This window comes from Canis lupus, chromosome 6, assembly GCF_048164855.1.
Source record: "Canis lupus baileyi chromosome 6, mCanLup2.hap1, whole genome shotgun sequence".
In the NCBI taxonomy this organism is placed as follows: Eukaryota; Metazoa; Chordata; class Mammalia; order Carnivora; family Canidae; genus Canis; species Canis lupus.
Window position 1 is genome coordinate 70,637,189 of NC_132843.1, and position 23,809 is coordinate 70,660,997.

At 47.1% G+C, this 23,809-nt stretch overlaps 1 long non-coding RNA gene and 1 pseudogene across 2 annotated transcripts; one reads left to right on the top strand and one right to left on the bottom strand.

Annotated features, from left to right (window-relative positions):
• The first annotated feature begins 340 nt into the window (after window positions 1-340).
• LOC140635861 (uncharacterized) lies at window positions 341-6,062 on the top strand. Of its 2 annotated transcripts, none has more exons than XR_012033170.1 (3): window positions 341-1,008; window positions 3,018-3,217; window positions 4,331-6,062. It is a non-coding gene; the product is annotated as an uncharacterized lncRNA (long non-coding RNA). The 2 variants fall into 2 exon arrangements; XR_012033171.1 differs by lacking the exon at window positions 341-1,008 and adding an exon at window positions 1,727-2,588.
• An 11,371-nt stretch (window positions 6,063-17,433) lies between these two features.
• LOC140635859 (glyceraldehyde-3-phosphate dehydrogenase-like) lies at window positions 17,434-18,569 on the bottom strand (annotated as a pseudogene).
• Window positions 18,570-23,809: the final 5,240 nt, after the last annotated feature.

Sequence of the window (23,809 nt, forward strand, 5' to 3'; positions counted from 1 at the left end):
TTATTAAGTCCAATTGGATTGGTTTTCTTGTTTGTTTTTAATATTCTTAGGGTTTTCTACATAGACAATCATGTTGCCTGTAAATAGAGAAAGTTTTACTTTTTCCTTTCCAAATTTTGTGCCTTTTAATTCTTCTTGTTTTATACATTGACTAAGGACTTCAGCACAATATTTAATAGTTGTGTTAAAAGCAGTCATCTCTTCACCGTTCCCTATGTTAAGGGAAAGCGTTCAGTCTTTCACCATTAAGTATGTTGCTAGCTATAGGGTTTTTTTGTTTTTATTTTTTGTTTCAGAATTACCCTTTATCAAGTTGAGAAGTTCACTTCTATTTTTAGTCTACTGAGAGTTTTTAGCCATGAGAGAATATTGAATTTTTTCAAATGATTTTTTCTGCATCTATTGAGACGATGGTTCGATTTTAAAAAATCTTTTATTCTGTTAATATGGTCAATTACATTGGTTTATTTTTGAATGTCGAATCAAACTTTCATTCCTGTGATACACCCCATTTGGTCATGGTACATTACTCTTTTGGTATATTGCTGGATTCAATTTGCCAACATTTTGTTAAAGATGTTTGCAACTATGTTCATGAGAAATAGTGGTCTGTGATGTTTTTCTTGAACTATTTTTGTCAGATTTTGGTAGAAAGATTTATTTTTAATATTAAAATTAAATTTTTAATCAAACATATGCATAATTTGTTTAAAAAATCAACTTGCGCTAGAAGGCTTAGGGCATAATTAGAGTTAGTTTCAAGTACATATTTAGCAGAAAAGCCCAAACATCTGTGCTTAAACAAGATACATATTTTTCCATGTAAAAGCTGTCTGAGGGGAAGGGAGTCAAGCTGGTATGGCCATTGTGTCATCAAAGACCCAGGCTCTTTTTCCTTTTCTGATTATCCTTAAGGTCACTTCATATTCCAGGATGGCTGCTGGAGTTCCATTCATCAGGTCCATATTCAAGGCCAACAACAAGAGAAAGGGGAAGAAAAGAAACTAGGTATCTGCCTCTCACTTTTACAGAGACTTTCCAAAATACCATTTTAATTATGTTTTGTTGACAATAATTTCATCATATGGTCATATCTAATCGCAAGGAGGGTTAGGAGGTATAGTCTTTTAGCTGGGTACATTGCTGAGGGTTTGGTTACTAAGGAAGAAGGGGAGGATGGATACAATCAATGTGCTGAGCAAAAGAAAAGCCAGGACACAAAAAGAGCACATACTATATGATTTCCTTAATGTGAAACTCTAGAAAAGCCAAATGTAATTCATAGTGACAGAAAAACACATCATTGATTGTGGAACTGATCCCAGGATTGAATGGGTTGGGGTTCAAGGAAACTTTTTGGGATGCTGGAAATGTTCCATAACTTGATTGTAGTGATGGTTATGTGGGTATATAAATTTGTCAAAATTCATCCAAATGTGCACTTATAAATTATATTTATTATATTATAACAAATTATAACTCCACTTTGTTGTTGATTTTTCTAAGTACGGAAAATCCCAGCACTATGATAAAACTGCTCTCAAATTTTGTTCATCTCCTTATCTTCATGTGATTGAAATCAGAATGCACATAATGACTTTGAATCTTGCCCTTTTCACTTAACATTATGTCATAAAATTTTCCATGTTAATCTTCATAATCACCGTTTTAAATGACTCTATAATTCTTTGGGAGTTGAAAGTGTAATATGTGCATATATATAATATAGATATTATATATACACAGAAAAATATATGTACACACACAGAGAAATTCAGGAATACCAAATGGTGTGCAGTAAAAACGAAGTCTTCTTTCTCCACTCTGACCTTCAGGCACCTAGAAACAGCCAACAATCCAGTTTCTAATATGTACATCCAGAAATACTCTATGCATAACGACATATCTGTGAGCATATGTCTCCTTTTAGATACAAATAAGACAATACTAGATACCTGCTTTTTCATGTAATACATCTTGGATACCATCTCACACACTGGGACAGACCTCATTCTTTTTAACCACTGCATAATATTCCAAGGATGGATGTCTATAATTTACTGAACCAATATTGATAAACCCTGAGGGTCTGCCTAGTCTTTTTTTTCTGTTACACATACCACAAGATGTAGTGTTAAGGTTTTGACTCAGCTACCGAGTTAGAGTAGAGAAGAGTTCCAAAGGAATTGATAGACTACATGTAAAATTTATCACAGAGGTACATAAAGCTGGTGAAAGGACCGTTGACGTCTCTCAACTGCGCCAAGGATTCAAGGGTGGAGAGACAGGAGACTGTGAAGGGCTTTGTGAGCGCTGCCACCATCCCCTACAGTTAAGAAAGAGAAATTCAACGGGGAGCTCAAAGTGCTCAGTACATGTCCCTGCAGTCTGGGGCACTCAGGAAGCCCGGCGCCTGCCTCTGGCTGGTTAACTGCTTCCTGTGCAGCAGTTGGCATGGGTGGTCTTAGGTCAGTGCCAGCCCTGATCTGCCCTTGTCTTTCTTTGCTCTGTCAGCTGGAAGCTCAGAAGCCCCGGGCTTATCTCCTCATCCATGGAACACGGCCTTTTCTCTCATATTCTCTCTTAGGGTGAGTCAGGAGCAGACACTCCAGGAGCTATGAATTGGGGCTTGGCCCAGCTCTCAGCCTGGCTTTGCCTTTGACTGATCCCTAGCTCCTAACCTCCCACCCTCACCCCCACTGCCAGCCCCTCCACCGCCCAAGGGCTGGGCTGAAATAGAGACCTTGTGGATCACTGTGCTCATCCCGAAGGAGCTTCTCTTTTCCATTCCTACTGCTTGTGCCAAAGACAAGTGCTTCCCCTCACAGGGGTGCACACCACCACCACCACCCCACCCCCGCAACCCCCTGCCCCCTAGGAGAATCTGCTTTCTGGGCTTCCTCCCCTCCCTGCACCTCCCCACCTACATGCCAAGGTCATGGTGTGCACTCCCTGCCAGGTGCTCTGTCCTTCCATGCCTCAGGTTGTTCTCTCTCTGCTCCCCTCATCCTCAACAGAGCCCAGAACTGGCTGCCTCCAGAACACGGCACGTGCTCAGAGATGACCGGCTTCTGGTAGCATTTGGAGCAAAGCGAAACTCCCCAAGGAAGGTCACTGCCCGTAAAGATAATACCCAACCTGGCTTCAGTGTGCCCTGGAAGAAACGGGATCCTGACCCAGGAGGGCCACAGAGTCTGTGTTTCTCACAAGTTCCCAGGTGATGCCAATGCTGCCGGTCTGTGGACAAAACTGAGTGGCAAGGGCTTAATACCTTCCAAAGCCCCTGTGGTTTTTTAAAAAATCGTTCTTTCGGGTCATCTCATTAATTCAGAATTGTTGAGGTAGGGAGCGTAGTCTGAGTTTTTAGAAGGTAAATTATTTAAGTATTGCAAAGTACAAGGGCTTTTGCTTCTTCCAAATGGATGTATTTTCACTGAGTGGAGCTACAGAGGGTTAACTAAGAGGATCCCGTGGATCTGCTCCACCGAAGAGGAAAACACTGAGAATCATGAGTGTGTTTTCCTGCTGGACCACAGGGCCTTTGAACAGCTTGGAAATGCCTGAGTCTCTCTCATGGGCGGACTGATTATATATTCCCCTGGTCCTCACTGGGTGTGCTCCCTATATGCATGGAATACGTGCACAAATAATTGAATTTGTTTGCTTAGGAATTCGTTTCCTCTGGGATGGTAGAAAAGGGAACTTTGGTGCTATATTGTCACAGTCTTCACCATCCAGATTCATGACGCCTGAGACTCATCCTCATCCTGAGACTGAAGCCAGACCCGGCACCCGTTTCCTTCTCGTGCCCCTGCATGCCCAGGGGATCACTCGCAGGGAGGGGAGTGTGTTTTCCTGAACCAGGCTGAGCAGTCATTTTGCTGCCCAGCAATGACAGCTGGTAACAGCCCATTTATTATCACCTCTCCCTGCCCACGCCAGGTGCAGGTGGGGGTGCAGGAGGGTTGGCAGGGTAGTGAAGAGGCCACTCTTAGAAGCTGCTGAGTAAATTGCTCCATGGTTTCTCCCTGAGTCATCAGGGCAGGGATGAGCTTGGAGGAGTGAGGTTGACCTGCCAGTATTTGAGTTCTCTCTGGGTGTGAGCACACAGAGACGCAGATGGCTCTGGCAGTCACCTCACCAGCCGCCCTCTCATTTGCATAATGGTTTACATGGCTGGGTCTTGGACACTCACCTGTAGGTATGTTTTGGGGGTGTTTGCATAAATACATGCTTTGTGCGTGTCTAGGCAAGCGAGGAGATTTGGGGAGGGATAAAGGATCAGAAAACTAGGTTTTTGACTGTTTCCTTAATTCTGCATTTCTACCAGAGATGCCAGCTGCTGATGCAAGCAGAGCCATGAAGTTGGAACATCTGACTAGAGCTCACCTTGCGAAGAACTTCATTGGGGGTCCTTGGCGTTGGAGAAGGGGTGCATAAAGAGAACTGGTGAATAGGACCCTGGCTTTGAGGAACTGAAGCAAAGGAAGATCCCAAGAATGCTCATGGAGGAACTTCTGTACACGTGGGTTTAGGTGGCACAACAGTGGTGACCACGTGGGGAGCAGAGGTACCATGGCCTGGTAGGAGGAAGGGGGGAGCTGGCTGTGCCCTCTGGGGAGTCTCTCAACCTGCCAAAGGTCTCAATGTCCCCTGTATAGTGAGACTAATAATACCTACCTGCTCGGCTGCTTTGAGGATGAAAGGAGATCGTGAATGCGAAAGTCTAGAACAGCACCTGGCTCTAAATGGCAATGTTCACGATCCTTATTAGTGTTAGTAAGATTGAACTAGTGATCAGCGATGATGCCGTCTCACATATTCAACCTGCCAGCTGCTTTTTCCACTGTGAGGAAGGCCTGCGCTGCGTTCCTGCAGCCCCTCAAACCTTGGGGTTTCCTTTGGGATCTACATTATCAATTAATGCTGGACAGAGCACAAGGTGCCACCTGCAGCTACCAAACAGATGGACCAGAATGAGGCCGAGAGACCTCCTTGAGGGTAAAACCTGGGATCTCAGCCTCAGTAACAGCCCCAGCCAGCAAGCTATAACATGTTGGCAGATCCAGAGGCCAGAGGGTGAGTGTGTAAAAACACAGGGCCAAACTGGATTCCAATCTTGTGCTATCCTCAGTTGTATGTCCGTGACAAGTTATTTGATCTCTCCGTGCCTCTGTTTCTTGATCTGCCAAATGGGGTTAATAGCAATATGCCCCACGTAGGGTTGTGAGAATCAGTGACCCAATGCACATGAGATGCTTGCAACAGTGCCTGGCACAGAGTACACATGGTGTAAATGGTAGCTATTAGTATTTAGTAGAGGTCCTTGGGTGTGAAAGCCTGGGTTTTGTCACTTACTGATAGTTTGTGAGGAGTGACTGGCGTGTGTAGGGTAGTATAGGGAGGGGGTTGTGGCTGGAGGACTACGGACAGCCAGGTGAGTGGGCAAGAGAGAGGACAAGCCTGTGAAAGGTCTGTGGGTCTCCGGGGAAGGGGAGGATAAGGATGGTGGGCAAGAGAGAGAAGGACAAGCCTAACCAAAGTCAATCATTTCCTCTCACTCATTTTCTACAAGCATCCATCGGGAGCTCAGGGCACTGCCCAGGGGGACATCTCCTTATTCTGCAGATAGAGAATGGCTGTGTCTACATGACCCTTTGGGGAACCATGTCTGCCAGGTGCAGCCTCTCCTTCCTAACCCCTCAGCCAGCCCCTCCACTTGGGCATTAGTGCCTGAACCTTACCATGGTGACGTCTGACTTTTCCTACCACGATTTCCCTTCTTTCCATTTCCTTCTTTACTTAAAAAAATCTTGCAGTGGGGCTCCTGGGTGGCTCAGTCTGTTAGGCATCCAACTCTTGATTTTGGCTTAGGTCATGATCTCGGGGTTGTGAGATCAAGCCTCCTGTTGGGCTCCTTGCTGGGCATGGAACCTGCTTAAGATTCTCTCTGTACCCCCCCCCTCTGCTCTGCCCCACTCCAATCCTGCTGTGTCGTATCCATTTTTGTAAGTCATCTTAAGTTGTTCTTGGAATAAATAAACCAGTTTCTAGAATTCTTACTTACGTTTCTTTAAGTTTTTATGGAATGTAAATCTATCTAGTTATCTACTATCTATCTATCTATTTATCTATCAATATTCAGGTTAAAGCAGGGAGAAAGACCTCAAGCCAGTTCTGGGCATCTTTACCAAGCACCAGCTTTGAGGAGCCTTGTTTGTAAACTACCAGTCTGCTCCATGGAAACCTGCAAAGCTTAATATGTCACTTTGATGCAAGAAGAAGGAAGTGAGATGGTTTCTTATGACCTTTAGGACAATTTGCTAATTACTAGTGGACACCAACTGCTAGAGAATGAATAGGAGTTAATAACCAACAGGAAAGAACTATGAACAAAAACAAAAGTCCTGTTTATCCTTCTGTCATTATATAAGATAATCATTTATGAGTTTAAGTAACAATTAGGACTTAAGTGCTATTTAAGTACTACTATGGAGTTTAATAATTAAATCTGAGTCCTGGATGTGAAATGTATAAGAGAGGGATGCCTGGTGGCTCAGTGGTTGAGCACCTGGCTTTGGCTCAGGTGGTGATCCCAGGGTACCAGGATCAGGTCCCGCATCAGGCTTCCTGCAGGGAGCCTCCTTCTCCCTGTATGTCTCTGCCTCTTTCTCTGTCTCTCATGAATAAATAAATAAAATCATTTTTTAAAAAAGAGAGAAATGTAGAAGAAAAACGTTCAAAGTGGTTTTGGAACTGAATTTTAACTGATGATCAACACAAGCTATCTCCTGCCTCAGTTTCCCCAAGTGAAATCCCTGTTCTCATAAATGCTTCCACTTCCCTATTTCTTCCTTTCACATTTACACACAAGTGGGGGTTGGGAGGGACAGAGGGAGAGGGAGAAACCCACTCCCCACTGAGCAGGGAGCCCGTTGTGGGGCTCAATCTCAGGACCCTGAGATCATGACCTGAGCCAAAGGCAGACGCTGGACTGACTGAGCCACCCAGATGCCCCAAGACAGACATATTAATATGACGTATTAAAACATTTTCTTCAGATCTAAAAATTCACATTTTTCTTCTGAGTTTAACAGAGATTAAAACATGTTTCTAAGTCCCCCTAAGGGGGGGCCCTTGGCACTGTGCTTCGAATATCAGGTTACCACTTCCTGGTTCTGTGGACTTGGGCAATTCACTTACCTCTTTTGGGTTTCGTTTTGTTATTTGTAGATTGGGGATGATAATAACGACCCAATCTGCAAGATTAAATGTTAGCTATCACTTATTTTGTACGGCACAGTCAAGAACAGAGAAACAAAAGGATAAAAATGTAAATTTCTTTTTTTGCTCTGATCCAACTTCAAATCTAGTTTTTCATTTTCTTCTTGGCAAAAACAGACTTCCTATTTCAAAGGAAAAGCGCTACAAAAACAAATGAAACCAAACCAAAAGCTCTTTCCGAAACATCCAAGGACTCTTACCAAACACCAACTTGATGAGTTCACAGTAATGAATCAGAGACACACGGTTTAGATTTCCCTCTCAAAGGCCCAAGAGGAAAACAGGAAGGCGAGGACCTCAGAGGGCAGCTGGCCGTGCCAGCCCCACTCTGCCAGCCGAGCCAGGGATCAGGACGTCCGGAGAGCCCCTCAGACACCCCCTTCCCCACTGGGCCTTAACTCACATTTTCCCCAGGGAGTAGGTGCCAGCAAGTGGCCCCGACCAGAAACCAGATTTCTATAACCGGGGTGCCCCGACCTCAGGATTTGGTTATTGCTTAATCCTTGACCTCCCATCCATTCATTCCTAGCTGCAGGTAGGATTTCTAAGAAAGATGTGGGGGTGAAGGTGGCAGATTGGCGCTGTGTGGGTGATGTTTTCTAGGAACCTCAGCTAGCTTCCTGAGAGATGTCATGCACTGGAACGTTCCCAGGGGCTGGCAGGGGAACTTTGGAATGAGTCAAGTGAGGACCTGAACCAGGAAAGGATGGGTTATGGCCCTAAAACCACACCCTTCTCTCATTTTGTCAAACTGCGTCCGTTTTAATTACAGCTTCAGCAGCACACACTCCTCCCCACCCCACACCAGAAAGCCTTCCTAGATGAACCAGAAACCCTTTCTCCCCTCAGATTACTAACCACCCCCCGCCCCACACCTCCAACACTTCATTTGCATATGTGGTTAGCCTTTTGTTGACAAGGAGTGATCTCTGAGCGGCTTCAGCTGGGCCCTGATGGAATCTAATGAGTCGGATGGTAGCTTCCTTAAAGATCTTGGTGGAGATCTCACAGCCAGTTTATCAGGCAGTCCGTCAACACACGTGGAGTGCTTCTGCATTGCTAGCAAAACCTTTTTTTTTTTTTTTTTCGGTCAAGGATTGGTTTGTGCAAGACAGAGAGATAGTGAGGGAACACCCAGCGCTTAGAAATGTAGAAGTCAGGAAAGACAGAAATAGAAACCCCAAAGAACTCCAGACACAAACGTCTGCAAACTGACCTGGTCACCTGTGTGACTGTGCGCGGCGAGGCGAGAGTTGCACACTTCCCCGGGCCAAGGCTCTGGAACCAGGGTCCTCCCTGGGCCCGTGCAGGGCTTTCTACGGGCCACATGGTCTCTCCAACCCTGAGTGGAAATCGAACAAGCTTTGGAGCTGCCCTGGCCCACTCTAGACATCCCTCCAGCCCTGGGGAGCAGGAAAGTAAAAGGCTGTAGCTTGTGTCACTCAAAACTGGGCACCACAGCACAGAAGGGGGGGCACTGAGCAATTGTGATGGCAGGTGTCTGCGAGCACCGGCCACCTGGAGAAGACAGGATGGAGGAAGAATCATAGCTGGAGGCTGTGGTCTGTGGTGACCAGGGCGACCCAATTTAGTTACTGTGTACCATGCAGGGGCCAGTGCTGGGTCTTCTGAGCTTAGAGGTCTATCAGCCAGCCCCCTGGGGGCCATAAGGCAGCCCAAATGAAGTCAGCCCCAAACACAAGGCTGCCTGGACTGAATGCCAAGTGTCTGGCCTACCCTGCTAACAACGACAAGCCAGTGAGTATTAGTGGAAAAGAAATAATGGTAACATTTATTGAGCACTTACTACATGTCAAAGCACTATGCTCCGTGGCTTACATGTATTTAATTTTCCCGACAATCCACTATATTATTCCCTACGAGAAAAGCTGGCCTCCGGAGATTAAAGAACTCTCTGGGTGGTACACAATTTTTAAGGGCAGATCCAGGATTCGAACTCAGAATTCTGGGGAAGCATGTGCACAAACCTACCTGTGCCTGTTTTTCTTAAGCGATGGAAAAAAGACTTTGGGCCCGAAGGGACAGCAGGCCAGGACTCCGACTCCCCTTGTAATTTATTTTTGATATAAAGGAAAAAACTGCCATGGCTAAGTTTTAAAGTTGGAGCGTGCTTTAGGGGGAGGGAGATCATTTATTCATGGCAAAAAAAAAGAAAAAAGAAAAAAGGTAAAAAAACCAAGCAACCCTTTCTTGGTATTAGAGTTGCCACCCGTGTTCTGTTAGCTTTGGGGTACAGCCCGGCCCCTCGCTCAGTTCGCACGGTCCCCAGGGCTCGCGGTGGCCAGTGCAAGGCCCCATCGGTCCCCATGCAACGCTAGTGCGGCGTTCCCGGCTTGCAAAGTGCTCATTCTTGAGGCCGAGTTGTGCAATATTTAAAATCCTCAAGTTGGCAAAGGGGCGGAGAGGGGAGGGCAGGGGCCGGCCGGGCGGGGCCCCCGAGTGCCCTGAACCACAGCGCCATCTCGTGGCCGCGGACCGGGCGCTCTTGGGCTCCTCCGGCTGGGGCGCCCGGGGCTCTGCACCCTCCCGCTGGCTTTCTCCTGGGCAGGGAGCCCGCGGGGAGGAGGGCCAGGGTGCCACGGCTAGGGGATTGCCTGTTTCTGAGGACTCCGAGAACTGCCTTCTCCCAATGAAAGCCTGATGGAAGGAATGATCCTTAGAGCCGGGCCCCTTGATGGTGAGCTTTTGTCCCTGGGCCTCTCTAGATCTCCATTCTCTCCTCCTTTAAAGGGCATGACATCGCTGGGTGGAGATCAAATTACAGATCTTCTAGGGCAAGCAGCAGGAGTTCCGTGCGTCATTGACGGTGTCATCAGCAACAAGTCTGCCGCTGAAACTCCTGATCTGGGATGGCAGAGCTCTGGGCACATTGCAAACTAGCAGTGGCGCCTTCTGAATGCCAGCTCAATAGGAGGACAGCCCTAGCACTAATCTTTGTCTGTTTTCATTAAAGGTGACAGTCTGGCTGGTCTTGCACACCATGTAAAAGCATCTGGTTATCCTATTCATCAGCCCCGGAGAACATTCCCTCTTCACCAGTTACTCCTGCCCCTCACACCTGCTCGTAGGACACCCTCTGGGAACAAAACTCTCCCGCTTCTGGGAGGCACTGTAGTAGTGAGAGCAAAGAGCAATAGTGTGGGCCTGGAGCAAGGCATTGACTTCACTAAAGCCCGCTTCTCATCTGTAAGTCAGAGATAGTAATTGCCACCTCCTAAGGCATTTTAGAATTAAATGAGATACTCATGTACAATATTTAGGACAGTGGATTTAGCATGCACTGGCATCAGCAGAGAACTTACCAAAATACTAGTTACTGGGCCCCACCCAGAGTTTCTGAATCAGTATGCCTGGGGTGAGCCTCGAAGAATTTGCATTTCTAAATTGCAAGGAGATGTTGGTACAATCTGCCCAGGGAACTAACTTTGAAAAGGACTAATTCAGCACACACTAGACTCGCAATTAATGCTCCTTGTCACTCCCCAATCACTCAAGTACAAATTAAAAGGCAGAATGAGAAAATATGGGGGAATATTAACCCAAATCCAACTAGGTAAAAGCTGCAAAGTCAACATCTAGTTGGAAATAAGAACAGTTCCATTTGACAAATGTTAATTGAATGTTTTCTCTCCGTTTCTTTTGTACACGTTGTTGGGCAGTGCTTCACTCACACCCCCCATCTCATTCGATGCCCACTGTAGTCTTCTGAAGTGTGTGATGATCACAGGGAAGGGGGTCTCACAGAGGTTGAGTGACTTGCTCAAGGCCACAGAGCTCTGGAGGCAAGCCACAGACTCGGCTGGAGTTAGCTGACCATGATTGGGGCCCTTTCAAGCTGCCTCTCAGACACCTGAGCATGCTTGGAGAGGCTGGGTTGGCCCATGTGCTCACCTTGTTTTGGGGTCAAGTGGTCTTCCCTTGCCAGGCTCTTTGGCTCTGCCTCTCCTTTCGCCCATGGGACACTGGGTCCTTCCAGAGCATGAGTATGGCCTGACCTCTGGCTGTTTGCTATGGGCCCCAGGCCCCAGCAAGAGGAGGAGACCCTCGGGGTTTCAGGTAGAAGCAGGAGGCCTATCCTTGGCATCCAGACCCTACCCAGGCCCTGTAGGTCTCAGAAGGAGCCTTCTCTTTCCCATCCTGGCATCTGAGAGGTCGCAGAGACCCAGTCTTAGCAACATGTCAGTGAGCCACCTTGAAGCCTAAAAGGAGCTGCTGCCCTTTACGACTCAGCCTGGGTGGGGAGAGGGGTGAGCACTAACTGCCTGGACTCTGGGACACCATGGTTCCCTCTTCTAGGCTCCAGATCCATTTGAGTTTTCATGGTTGAAAAAAAGAACATGGCCTTTGGAACAAAAGACTTGATTTGAACCAATCCTGGGTCTCTACCAAAATACCTGTGCAGGCTTCAAGAAGTCTGTTAACTTCTTTGCCCATGTTTATTTCCTCATCTTCCTCCCTGAGCTGCTGTGTGACCTGAATGACGGCTCTGTGTTCAGAATGCTGGCAGATCTAATGAGCTATTTTTTTCCCCCTTGACATCCACCCACCACCTATGGTGATCCTGCCCCTGAGGGTACACAGGTGGTGAGCCCAAGTGCCCACCTGCTGGGAGCTTCCACCCCACTGCCTTGCCCAAACAGGACAATAGCCAGAAGGTCTGAGCCTGGATCTGGCTAGGAGTGTTGGGTACCAGAAACGAGGCCACTGGTCCAAGGATGGGCATCCAGTGTATGACCTCCACAGCAGGCTGACTAAAATCTACTCCATGCCAGCTGGGCCGGAGTCCAAGCTAATGGTTTTCAGAGCTTTTCCTTGGAAGTGTGGAGAGCCATGTGACTCACCACGGTGCCAGCCAAGGAGACTGGAGGCTCCTCCATCCAGCAGTCTCTTCCCTTGACACCTTTCATTTCATGTTTGTTCATTCATTCATTTATCCCACAAACACTTGCCAGGAGCCCCAGGTGTGCTGGGAACACAGATCTGGGTGAGGAAGGCAGACTCAAAGCAGGAAGGACTGAGGTGGGTACTCCCATTCATCTCCATCTCTACTTGCAGGCCATGAACGAGACTGAAGATAGGTAGGAATTTTGTTCCAGGTTCCTAAGGTTCACGTCTTTTCACATGGGGTCACAGGGAAGGACTGATGAAGGAGAAGTTTCTGAAGGCGAATGGTTTGTTTTTGGCTCCTGCAGAGATGTGCATGAGGAAGGAGGAGGCATTGATGGCCGTACCCGGGGGGAAAAGAGCCATGGGGTCGGCTTCAAGGGAAAGGGGATCAATTTGGTTTCAGTTCAAGTGTTTTCTTGAGTATCTTTTCTTTTAGGAGATGAAAAGGGAGTCAAAAAGCCTAGCGTGGAGATGTGAGTGGATAAAAGCGAGACTTGAGAGAGGGCGAATGCTTCTGCGGCCCCAATGCCCTCAAGTCCTCCTTCCCTGTTTCTCTGTCTCCAACATCTCCCCTTCTTCACTGGCCATCCTCTCAGCTCTTTTGTCTCCATCCCAGACTATCACTGAAGTTCTCCAGGGAGTAACCAAAAACTATAGTGACCCCCAGACCTGCTCCCCTCACCTCTGCATCTGCTGTCCAGATTCACAACTAGAAAAGAACTCCCAGTTCGAAAAAAATAGAAATTGGGGACTTGAGGCGGAAAGTAGAAGGTATGAGGGGCCTCCTTCATGCTCAGGTAAGGGTGACTCCACGCCATGGTTAGTGAGCTGTTGGTGGCACATGGACACCAACTCTAGACCCCACTATGATCCTGCTGCTGAAGGGGGAAGTTGCTCTTAGGAGTCTGATTAAAGGCTAACTTACAGATAGTAATAGCTAAGTGACTAGTCTAAGGGTATTCAATAAAGATTAGTTCTCCCGTCCATTTCCTTCTCCAAATTTCCTTGGAGGTCCCAGATACTCCTCAGACCCTTCTTGTCATTCCCATGGCCATGGACCAGCTTCTGACCTCTTGCTCAAGTGCCAAAGCCTCGAGGTGGTTAGGAGCTTTGGAGTAAGAAAACTGGGTTCTTATTAACTGTGGAAACTTGGCAAGTACTTAGCTTCTCAGAGCCCTAATATTCTCATCTGTAAAATGGGGATAATAATAGCATCTGCCCATTGGGGGGCTGTGAGGAATAAATGAGATAATGCATGCAAAGGGCTTAACACGGTGCCTGGTAGAGGGTATGTTCTCAATGTGTTTTGGCCAATAATAATTGCAGTAATATCTCCACTTGGGTGACCAACCAGCACCTAATACTCACTGGTTCTTCCCCACATACCAGTTCCCTGGCCTCACTTTTTAGCTTCTTTTCATAGTGTTACATTCCCCCATCATATCCTTGGGGACCTGGCCACTTGGATTCTACTTTGTTCCTTTCTTTTTCTTTTTCTTTTTTTTCGCTTTGTTCTTTTCTCATGATTTTTCTACCATCCCTTCATGCCCACACTCAGCCTTTCGCTATGTCTTCCCTGGGGTCCCTGACATCAGTTCCCTCATTCTGTCCCTCCACACATGGCCACCAGATTTAGTGTTTGGATTATGCCACTCTCTGCCTCAAGAATCTCTAGTGACTCCTTCGTGGCTGCACTGTTGTAACTTCCACTCCTTACCCTGATGGCTCAGGTCCTCCGCTATGGCCTGACATACCTGCCATCCTCCTCCCAGCCCTCCCCCTCCCCCAATGTTTCCCCTAGGAAGGATGCAACTGTCCCCACTGCCCTCTTGCTCGCCTGTGTGTGCCCTGTCAGCAGGACAGTCTTACTTACAGAGACTATCCTGTATAACGAAAGGAGTCTTCTGATGCTACCCTCAACACTCCAATATATCTGGTATATACCACTTGTTTTAGGTCTCCCAAGGGATGGATTTAATAGAATGTGTATATATATATATATAATATACACGTATATATAATATACACGTACGTATATAATATATGCACGTGTTCCAGACCAAAGACCATCTGTGGTAGAACCAGGAAGAGCTGGTACTGCAGATGAAATCTGAAGGCAGTTGGCTGGAGAATTCTCTCTTGCTCAGAAGTTGGTCTTTTTATTCTCGTTAGGACTTCAGCTGGCCACCCACATTATGAAGGGCAATCTGCTCTACTCAATGTCCACCAATTTAAATGTCCTTCTCATCTAAAAACACCTAGAACAAGCCCAGTCAAGTTGACACATGGAACTAACCATCACATCCTTCCCATCCCTCTCGATGTCTACCCTCTTGATAGGATCATAAAAATTCACTCACCTTGAGGAGTATTATGGAGCATTTTGTCTCCTAGGAATATTTCCATTGTATCTCTAATGGTAGAATTTTAGCACCAATTTCCCAGGCAAAGGAAGCACGATTTGGGGTAGCAGTTGGGGGAGAGGGGTCTTTCTGAAGAAATCACAGCACACCGGCATCTCTGCCAGCTAGCTGCTTTCCTTGGCTGATATCCCCACTAGGTCCGGTTCACTCTTTTGCAGCTTTGCGGATGCGAAAGTTAATTTCTAGCTTCTCCTCAAGCTATCTTTGGCCCTAGCACAGTGGCAAGAAAAATTGTGAAGTAGAGCAAAATACAGGGCATGAAACCAACAAAAACTACAAAAAGCACTCATCTGTGAGAGGAAGAGGACTCTGATGCCAGGCGTAGGGAAACTGGAGATCTCAGGCTCAAGAGGCTGGGAAGTGGAGCTCAGGGTAAAAGTGTGTGTGCATGTTGGGGGGTGGTGTGGACAAGGGCAGGGTTGCCTGTGTGTATGTGTGAGTGAGCCCTGCCAGAAAGACCTGGAAACACATCTCATCCTTCTTCAGGCTCTGGTGTCTCAGGTGTTTCTGGCCACAGACCTGCCTAAGCCCAGCCCACTCTGCTCTTCTTTTTTGCCCCTTTGCCCAACAACACTTAGACACTAGGATTCAGGCTCTGTCCCTATAGTTGCCCACCAGTGCCCTGCTGTGGGTTCTCAGTCTTCAGGGTGTTGGGGAATCTGCCATGGGGTAAAACTAAAGAGGTCCAGGTTCTCCTTCTGGTTCTGCCTCTGCATCTGCTTCAGCTTCTTCTGTTACATAGTGATTCAAAGCTAACTGATCTCACAGATCTCATTTAGCCTCAATAACGTGTGATTAATTATTTGGGAAAACAGTGAAATTCAGTGAATCAGCGTATATGAATGTTTCAGCTGCAAATAATGCAACACTTGGAATAAAGAATTAAATGACAGGCTGATTCATTATAGCAAACCCACAAGACCAGACACGAAGGTAGTTCTGGGATTGGTGTGGTGCCTCTAGAAGGTCATGAAGGACTCTCACTCTTCTCTCTTCTCTGCCTTTTTCGTGACTGCTGTGGTGTCCCCTCATTGAGGCGAGATGGCTGCCGGGGCTCCAACCTTCCCTTCTCCTGTAGCAGCTTCTCAAGGAGGAAAAATGGGGGAGGGGCACAATCAGCTTCCATCTAGCAGCTTCCTTTTGGGTCTCTGGCCAGAACTGAGTTACAGGTCACTGGACAAGAGGATGGGACTGGACAATCATGATCCATTCACTTGGACCAGCTGGAAGTACAAACAAATGAAACGTATGGTTCCAATAGCAAGAAAGGGGTGGAGCAGCTGTTGGGTAGGATAATGCCTGCCACAACTGAGGGAGTGATTTCAGGAGCAAGATCCAGAAACAGTGTCTGGTTGTTGTAACCAGAAAGGGAATTTATTGGAAAGAGGTATGGGACGAGTCTGCAGGAAAGAAGCAGGAAGCACAACAAATGCTTTGTAGCCAGAATGGCCTGGTACAGACCCCTCCTCACTGTGAAAGAGTTCTCTTGCCTCTGCACGTTGTGTCACTTGTTCAACACTGAAGTCTTGGCACACATATTGTACTGAATCAGGCTGATACCTGGACACCTGGGTGCAAAGACAAGGAGTGCCTGGCCTTTTTAGTCTCTAAAGTAGCCACCTACCGAGACCTTACACGCTGGGAGATTCTCCTCCAGTAGGAAAGAAATGTCGGTTGGTGTCCCGCCAACACAAAACCAGACAATCCAGCTAATATCTAAGAATTTGAAAAGCCTCTATTAAGTCTGCAGCTTGAGAGGTACAGTACTCGGGAAGGCAGTGGTTGAGCTTATTTACGTCCACTAGAATTAATTACCAGGAAGCAAAGTAATGCTTATATGCCTCCTATCATTTTGCAAGTCTTATAACTGTTGGGTAAGTTTCACTTAATTACAACACTAATACCTATTTGTGTCAGCCAAGTTGGCAGTGTGGTTAGCTATTCACACCTTCAAGGAATTAGAAGAATATGGTTAAAAACAAATAACAAATAGTGGAAGGAACATTATCTGTGAGGAAGCTGGACTGGGGAGAGGGATCATACCTGCAGCTGCTTCTCCCTTGGGTCTTCTCTAATGGGCCACCCAGGGAGCATACCGATGGGAGCAAAGGTTCCATATGGGCACCAATTATACCTGGTTGAATCGCTTAGGCTGAGAAAAGCAAGTGGTCTTGGATTTAGCAAGTTCTATTATATTGAGGCACAACTTCTGGTCATCCACATGACCTCCAGTTAAAAGGAGTCAAACACAAGTTCATGCAGCATCAATCCCACCATCCCTGAACACAGGGATCCAGGTCTGGGATGGAAGGAAGGTTGGAACAAGAGAGCTCCCAGCCAGTGAGTGATGTGGATGTGTGTACTCACCTGTGGACACGTAGCACAAACACATACATGTGAACAATGCCCCCAACCAGGGCTGACTCCTGCCGTGTTCATTGATGTGAAATTGGATCCTGATGCTGCACAACTGAGCCTTGAAAGCTCTGGGCAGGCTGCTCCTGGCTCCAGAGACAGCAAAGCCACAGGGTATGTCAAAGTGATGGCCTGGATTTTAATTGGTACAAAGTGACCTCTTTGCTGGAGGCTTCAGGGTAGGATTCATCCTTACTCTTAGTAAAGAGGTTCATCAAGTTAAGGCATGTCAAACATCCTTTCCTACATTTAGGCAATTTAGACATTTTAAATACTTCAGCCCTTTCTCTTGGTTCACACTCAACATTGGCAAAGAAACTCAACAATGGTGGTTATCACATTATCTAAAATGAAACATTCTCTTATTGGTTGAACTTCCAACTTGAGAACTTGAGTATTCAAATACAATCACTGTACATTTTTAATCAATTTTTGTTTTTGTTGTTGGGTACAGTATACTTCATTGATGATACATGACAAGGTAGGGCTCCCCATGTCCCTCCCCTTCTTCAGGGGATCTGGGATGAGACCATAGAGGTTGGGAGAGTCTCAGTGTGTTGGAGGATGAATTGGAGCAAGGACTTCCCAGCAGCTGAGGGCCTTTCTCTTCCTCTTTCTCTCACTGGGGCTGCCTGTTGCTCCTTGGAGGCCATGTGGACCCAGTTGCTATAGCCAAATTCATTGTCATACCAGGAAATGAGCTTGACAAAATTGCCATTGAAGGCAATGCCAGACACAGTATCAAAGGTGGGAGGGTGGATATCACTGTTAAAGTCACAGGAGACAACCTGGTCTTCAGTGTAGATTAGAATACTCTTGAGGGGGTATGCCTACTTCATCACCTTCTTGATGTCATCATATTTGGCAGCTTTCTCCAGGTGGCAGGAGACTGACATGTTGGAGATGGAGACACAGAAGGCTGTGCCAGTGAGCTTCCCATTCAGCTCAGGGATGATTTTGCCTACAGCCTTGGTGGTGCCAGTAGAAGCAGGGATGATGTTCTGGGCAGCCCCTTGGCCATCACACCACAGCTCCCCAGAGGGGGGCCATCCATGGTCTTCTGGGTGGCAACGATCGCATGGACTTCTGGGTGGCAACGATCGCATGGACTTCTGGGTGGCAACGATCGCATGGATCATGATTCCCTCCATGATGCTGAAGTTGTCATGAATGACCTTGGCCAGAGGAGCCAAGCAGTTGGTGGTACAAGAGGTATTGCCAACAATCTTGAGGGAGTTGTCATATTTCTCATGGTTTACACGCATCACAAACAGGGAGGCATCAACAAAAGGGGCAGAGATGATGACCCCTGTGGCCCCACCCTTCAAGTGAGCCCCAGCTTTCTCCATAGTGAAGACCCCAGTGGACTCCACAACATACTCAGCATCAGCATCACCTCATTTTGGGATTTTGCTCCTAGGAGATGTAGAAGGGCTTTCCACATATGACAAGTTTCCTGTTCTCAATCTTGACCGTGCTGTTGAATTTGCTGTGGGTAGAATCATACTAGAACATGTAGACCATGTCACTGAGGTCAATGAAAGGTCATTGATGGTGACAATATCTACTTTGCCAGAGTTAAAAGCAGCCCTGATGACCAGGTGCCCAATATGGTCAAACCCATTTACTCTGACCTTCACCGTCGTGTCTCCAGGACATGGCTGGCACTGCACCAGAAAATGTCCAATGGGGAGGAGCAGAAAGCCAAACCATCTTTTTTTTTTTTTTTCAGATGTACCTTCCTTTTTTTTTAATTTGTTTTTTATCGGTGTTCAATTTGCCAACATATAGAATAGCACTCAGTGCTCATCAAGTGCCCCCCTCAGTACCCGTCACCCACTCACCCCCACCCCCCACCCACCTCCCTTTCTACCACCCCTTGTTCGCCAAACCATCTTTAAAACCACTTCTTCCCTCAGATTTTCAGGCCTCTAAATAGCCTCCTGAGGGACCATCCCCGAGTCTCCCACCAGGAGCTCTGGGAGAGGTGCTCAGACCTCCAGGCCTGAGGCAGCTCTGAACTTTGGGCACAACCAGAGAGTGAGAGAAAGGGAGCCCGCCCTCCTGCCATCTGGATTCCTCTGTGACACAGTCTCCAGCTGAAGCTCCCCGACTGCCCGCATACCTCACACTCAGCCAATTTGTCTGTGAGCGCAGGCTTACAAGCAATGAGCACTAAATCAAGGCAGTTTTCCTGAATCAGGAAAATGATGAGCACATTCTGAACCTTGACAGGCTTTTCTCCATTTCTGGAGATCTATTAAAAATAGATCTGGAGATGATTCTTTGCAGCTGAATTCCACAGGCACGATATTCCCTTTCCACAGTAGAGATGTAAGGAAAACAGCTGACTGGAAAGGCCTTTTCTTGATGTCATTAATTGTCCTCCAGGCCCAATGTCAGGATCTCAACTACTAAGTGACAGGCGCCAGTGTTTGGGCAGGGCCAGCCCTGGGCAACAGCACAGAAGGCCCCTTCCATTCTCTTCTCCGTTCATTCTCTCAGCGTCCCCACTCAACTTACCCTCTGGTCTTTCCCACTGCACGGCACAATGGGGCGTAGCCCCAGTTTGGCTCATCTTTATCTGCCCCCGGGCTGAGTGCAAACAAGGATTGCTGAGCCCTGCCCCTGGAGAGGGATTCAGAAGCCTGCGGTCAGGACTGGGAAACTGTATTCTTAACTATTCTCTTGGTGATTCTGAAGAGCAGCCCAGTTTAAGAAACACTGGCATAGTGCAACCAGCAAGGCCTTTGGAATCAGACAACGCTGGGTTCAAATCTAACTTTTGCCGCTGTGGTCAGGGACCATTACTAAGCTTCTCTGAATCTCTATTTGCCCATCTGTAAAATATGAAACTTGAGTAAAATAAAGTATTTTAGATGAAAATTGTCTCAGATTGAAAATTTATATTCTTCTTCTTCCCAAGTATAAAAATCAGACTTTCCCCAAACAGCTCATTAAGCGAGAGGGAGAATCAAGGATAAGAATCACATTGCTAAAAAGAATAGGATGGGGGCACCTGGGTGGCTCAGTTAGTTAAGAGTCTGACTCTTGATTTCGGTTCAGGTCACGATCTCAGGGTTGTGAAATTGAACCCTGTGTCAGGCTCTGTGCTCAGTTTGGAGACTGCTTATCCCTCTTCCTCCTCCAGCTTGCTCTCTCCTTCTCTCTTGAATAAATTAAAAAAAAAATCTTTTCTCAAAATAAAAAGAATAGGACCCTACCTGCCTCCCACCCTATCGTCCACCTCCACCCTATCTTATCTGGGAGATCAAAAGGCAGAGGCTGTGACTTCAAGGCTCTCAAGCCTGATGCTGGGACCCTATGTGAACTTGGAAAATCTTGGGTGGAAGCCCTGGCTGGATGGGCAGGCAGCAGGGTTCTGACATCTGGCAGTGCTTGTTGGTGGGACAAGGTTCACCGACTCCAAGTGTCCCAGGAGCATTGGTCCACGTGAGTGTTGGTGGCTAGCTGCTACTCTGCTAGAGAGGTTGATTGATTATATACATTTCTTCTTGCCGTGATCATAGTGTGGTTGGTCCTTGTTCACTGACTCAACTCTCATTGGCTGGGATAGGGATGACAGGATTCGGTGGTGAGCTGCAAATCATGATGATGGCTTTTGCATGCTTTCATAGGACCATGACTGTACTCCATGTCCTCCAAATCCATAACTCTACAACCATGAAATGAAGCCTCAGGGGTGGAGGAAGAACCTTTCTTGGCATGAATGATAAAAAAGGTTTCTCCAGACATATAGCAACAAAAGTAGTTTTGTGTATGCTCAGAAGATAGTATGTAGTCAACAAATATTTGTGGATTGCTTCCTTGATTTTATGTTTTTGTTTACTCAATTTCTTCTAAAATCTTTAGGATTCTAGTTTTTGGTTGTGGGAGAAGCACGGAGGGAGAGAGGGGAGCTGTGAGATCAGACAATATTTTGTAGCTCCACTTTTATACTTCCGCTGTATTGTGTAGCAATATAGCTTAACGAGAGAGGATGGTCTTTGGAGTTTGATGACTTGGTTTCAGATCTTGCCTTCACCATATGGTTAGTCTGGATAAGCTAAAATCTCAGTGGATTAAACAGTGAAGTTATGTGCATCCAAGTCAAAGTCCAGGGCAGGTGGCAAAGGGCAGGGTGAAGGGTGATCCGCTCCATGGAGTCATTCAGGGACCAAGTTCTTTCCATCTTAATCATGTGGCTTTGTGGTGCCCTGGGTTGTCCAGATAGTGATGGGAAAGCAGATGAAGGACCTTCTGCAAGATTTTGATGGGCCAGGCCTGGAAATGGCAAAAATAATCCCTGTCTCTATTTCATTGGCCAGAACTCAGTCACATGGCCAGTCTATAATAATAGGAATGCTGGGAAATGTAGGTGAACACCTGCCTAGAAAGAAAAGGAGAATATGGATACTAATGAGCAGTAGAAGGTTCTGTCAAGAGCTCTTGAACTGGAAAAAAGAACCAGAAGAAAATGACTGCCAGGACAACACCAGACATTTTTGTTAATATAGGAAAAAATACTCTGATGAAACTTAGTAGACTCTGGGAAATATTTTGGAAAAATCTTCCCTTTTCTTGAAATATTTAAGAAAAGGCCAGCTACTCCCTTTTGAGGTTAGTCAGAACATCTCAGTTTAGGGTCCGAAGAATGGGCTGTTGCTTCTGGGGCCACCTTCTTCTCTGTCCTTTCTCAGAGTGGTCCTTTCCTCTCTCCTCCGGGAAATGAGGTGCCTAAGGCTTCATGCCTGGATTGACCTCAGGAGCTATCCTCTGAGATGTTCTTTATATGAAATCCAGAGTTCCTAACTCTCCCTGGCCAGGTTCCAGAACATTCTGTTTACTTGACCAGCCATATCCAATGAGGAACAAGTAGAAGGTCAATATAGGAAATGCAAAGGGGGAGAAGAGAATAGTGTAGTGTTGTCATGGGAAGTGGGGTATAAATAAAACGCACATTTCCAAAAATGCCATAATGTCCTGGATGCTCTGCTCTCCAAGATGAACACCGTAGGGTGGTTTTGGCAGGGCATGGAGCTGAACCAGAGCTTAGCGCCAAGAGAGGAGAAAGGGGGAAGGCTTGGTGGCCAGATGCTTTCTCTTCCTCTGACTTTTGCTGGGTCACTTAGAAATGACACAGAAATCCAGACCGTGTTCCTTCCTCTGAATGACTTCCAGCTATGTCCCTCCCCAACCCCCAACTGGAGGCCACTCTATTTTTAAATTTCTCTTGGGAAGTAGATTCCAAAATTTCTGTGAGTCTTCCCGTCAGGGAAGCCTCTGATTTCCAGTAAACTCAGGGTCGCATAATTTTCTATATTCATTTGCATTCAGTTTACATAAAATTAGCATGCTTTGGAGTTTGGGACTCTGAGTCAAAGAAACCCAGAGCATTAATGCAAATGATCTTCAGCTTTTGTGCCCCACTGAGAGAAGCAAGAGTGGCAACCCTGACTTCTGGCAAGAGGTCCTGTCATCCACTTGACCTGCAGATCCTCATGCTGGGCTCACTGAGAACTCCGTCGGTGGGGTTGGGGGGGGCCTCTGTTTTCTGGACACTGAAGCTTCATTCTTAATGTGGTGGAGCCTGAGAGAGGGACTTTGAGTCATCATGACTCAGATGTGAGGGGTTAGATGGGACAGGAGCTAGTGAGGAGGGGCCCTCAGATCTAAGGAAAGGTCAGAAGGGAGCGGCGAAGCTGGGGGTAGAGATGGAAGGAAGGGAGATTTAGGGAGACTGAGAGAGACCACTGGGAGAAAGGGAGAGAGGGGAAATGTAAGAGGGAGCGAGAATGGGTGGGTAAACACTGTGTGGCTAGTTAGAAGGGAGAGTGGACAGTTGTTATCCAGGAGTGTTGTTTTTTTTTTTAAGATATTATTTATTCATTCATGAGAGATGCAGAAAGTGAGGCAGAGACACAGGCAGAGGGAGAAGCAGGCTCCCTGCGGAGAGCCTAACGTGGGACTCGATCCCAAGATCACAACCTGAGCCGAAGGCAGATGCTCAACCACTGAGCCACCCAGGCGACCCTTGCTATCTAGGAAGTTAATGGTCAAAGTCAGCGAGTGTGTGGCCCTGCAGATTCCCTGAGGGTCATTTCTTTCCTCTCTGTTAGACGAGGCCTTCTTGTTGGGCCCAGAAAGGTGGGTCTGCTCAGGGTCTGCCCAGGGATGGTCTGAGGTGTCACAGCATGAAAGCGCCAATGACAGATTTTATAGTGGTTCTGGGTAAGACAGATGTCAGCAGGTTGGAACTAGAAGACACAAACCACTTTGCCCACGTATGCAGCTCCTTCCTCCAGTGGCCAAGACACCCTGGGCCTGAATGAAAGGTGCTTCTGTCGCAGAGGAGTGGAGGGAAATGGAGGGACCCTCAGGGCCAGGGCCAGGGGGGTACCTGGCATGGTGGCCAGTGTTCTAAGCCACGGAGCTCACTGACTGACCCTGGCCGTGGGCTGGCCGCTCACCACGGTGCGGAGTCAGATACCTTCTGAGGCCACGACCTCCACCGAGTCAGCTCATGAGGGGGGCAGGAGGGCAGAGACCCCTTGGGATTTAATCCTGGCGCCACCCCTGCCGGCCTTGGGCAAGTGATTTGAACTCGTCCATGCCTCATAGCTCCTTCATCTGTAAAATGGGAATAGTTATGCTGACTTTGTAGAGCCGAACACAATAGCCCTTGTAGAGTTTTTAGAACTGTGGCTGCCAAGAGAGGAAGCCCTCAGCAGATACTACTGTCATTATACGTGGCAGCCCCAACCAAATAAGATGCAGGG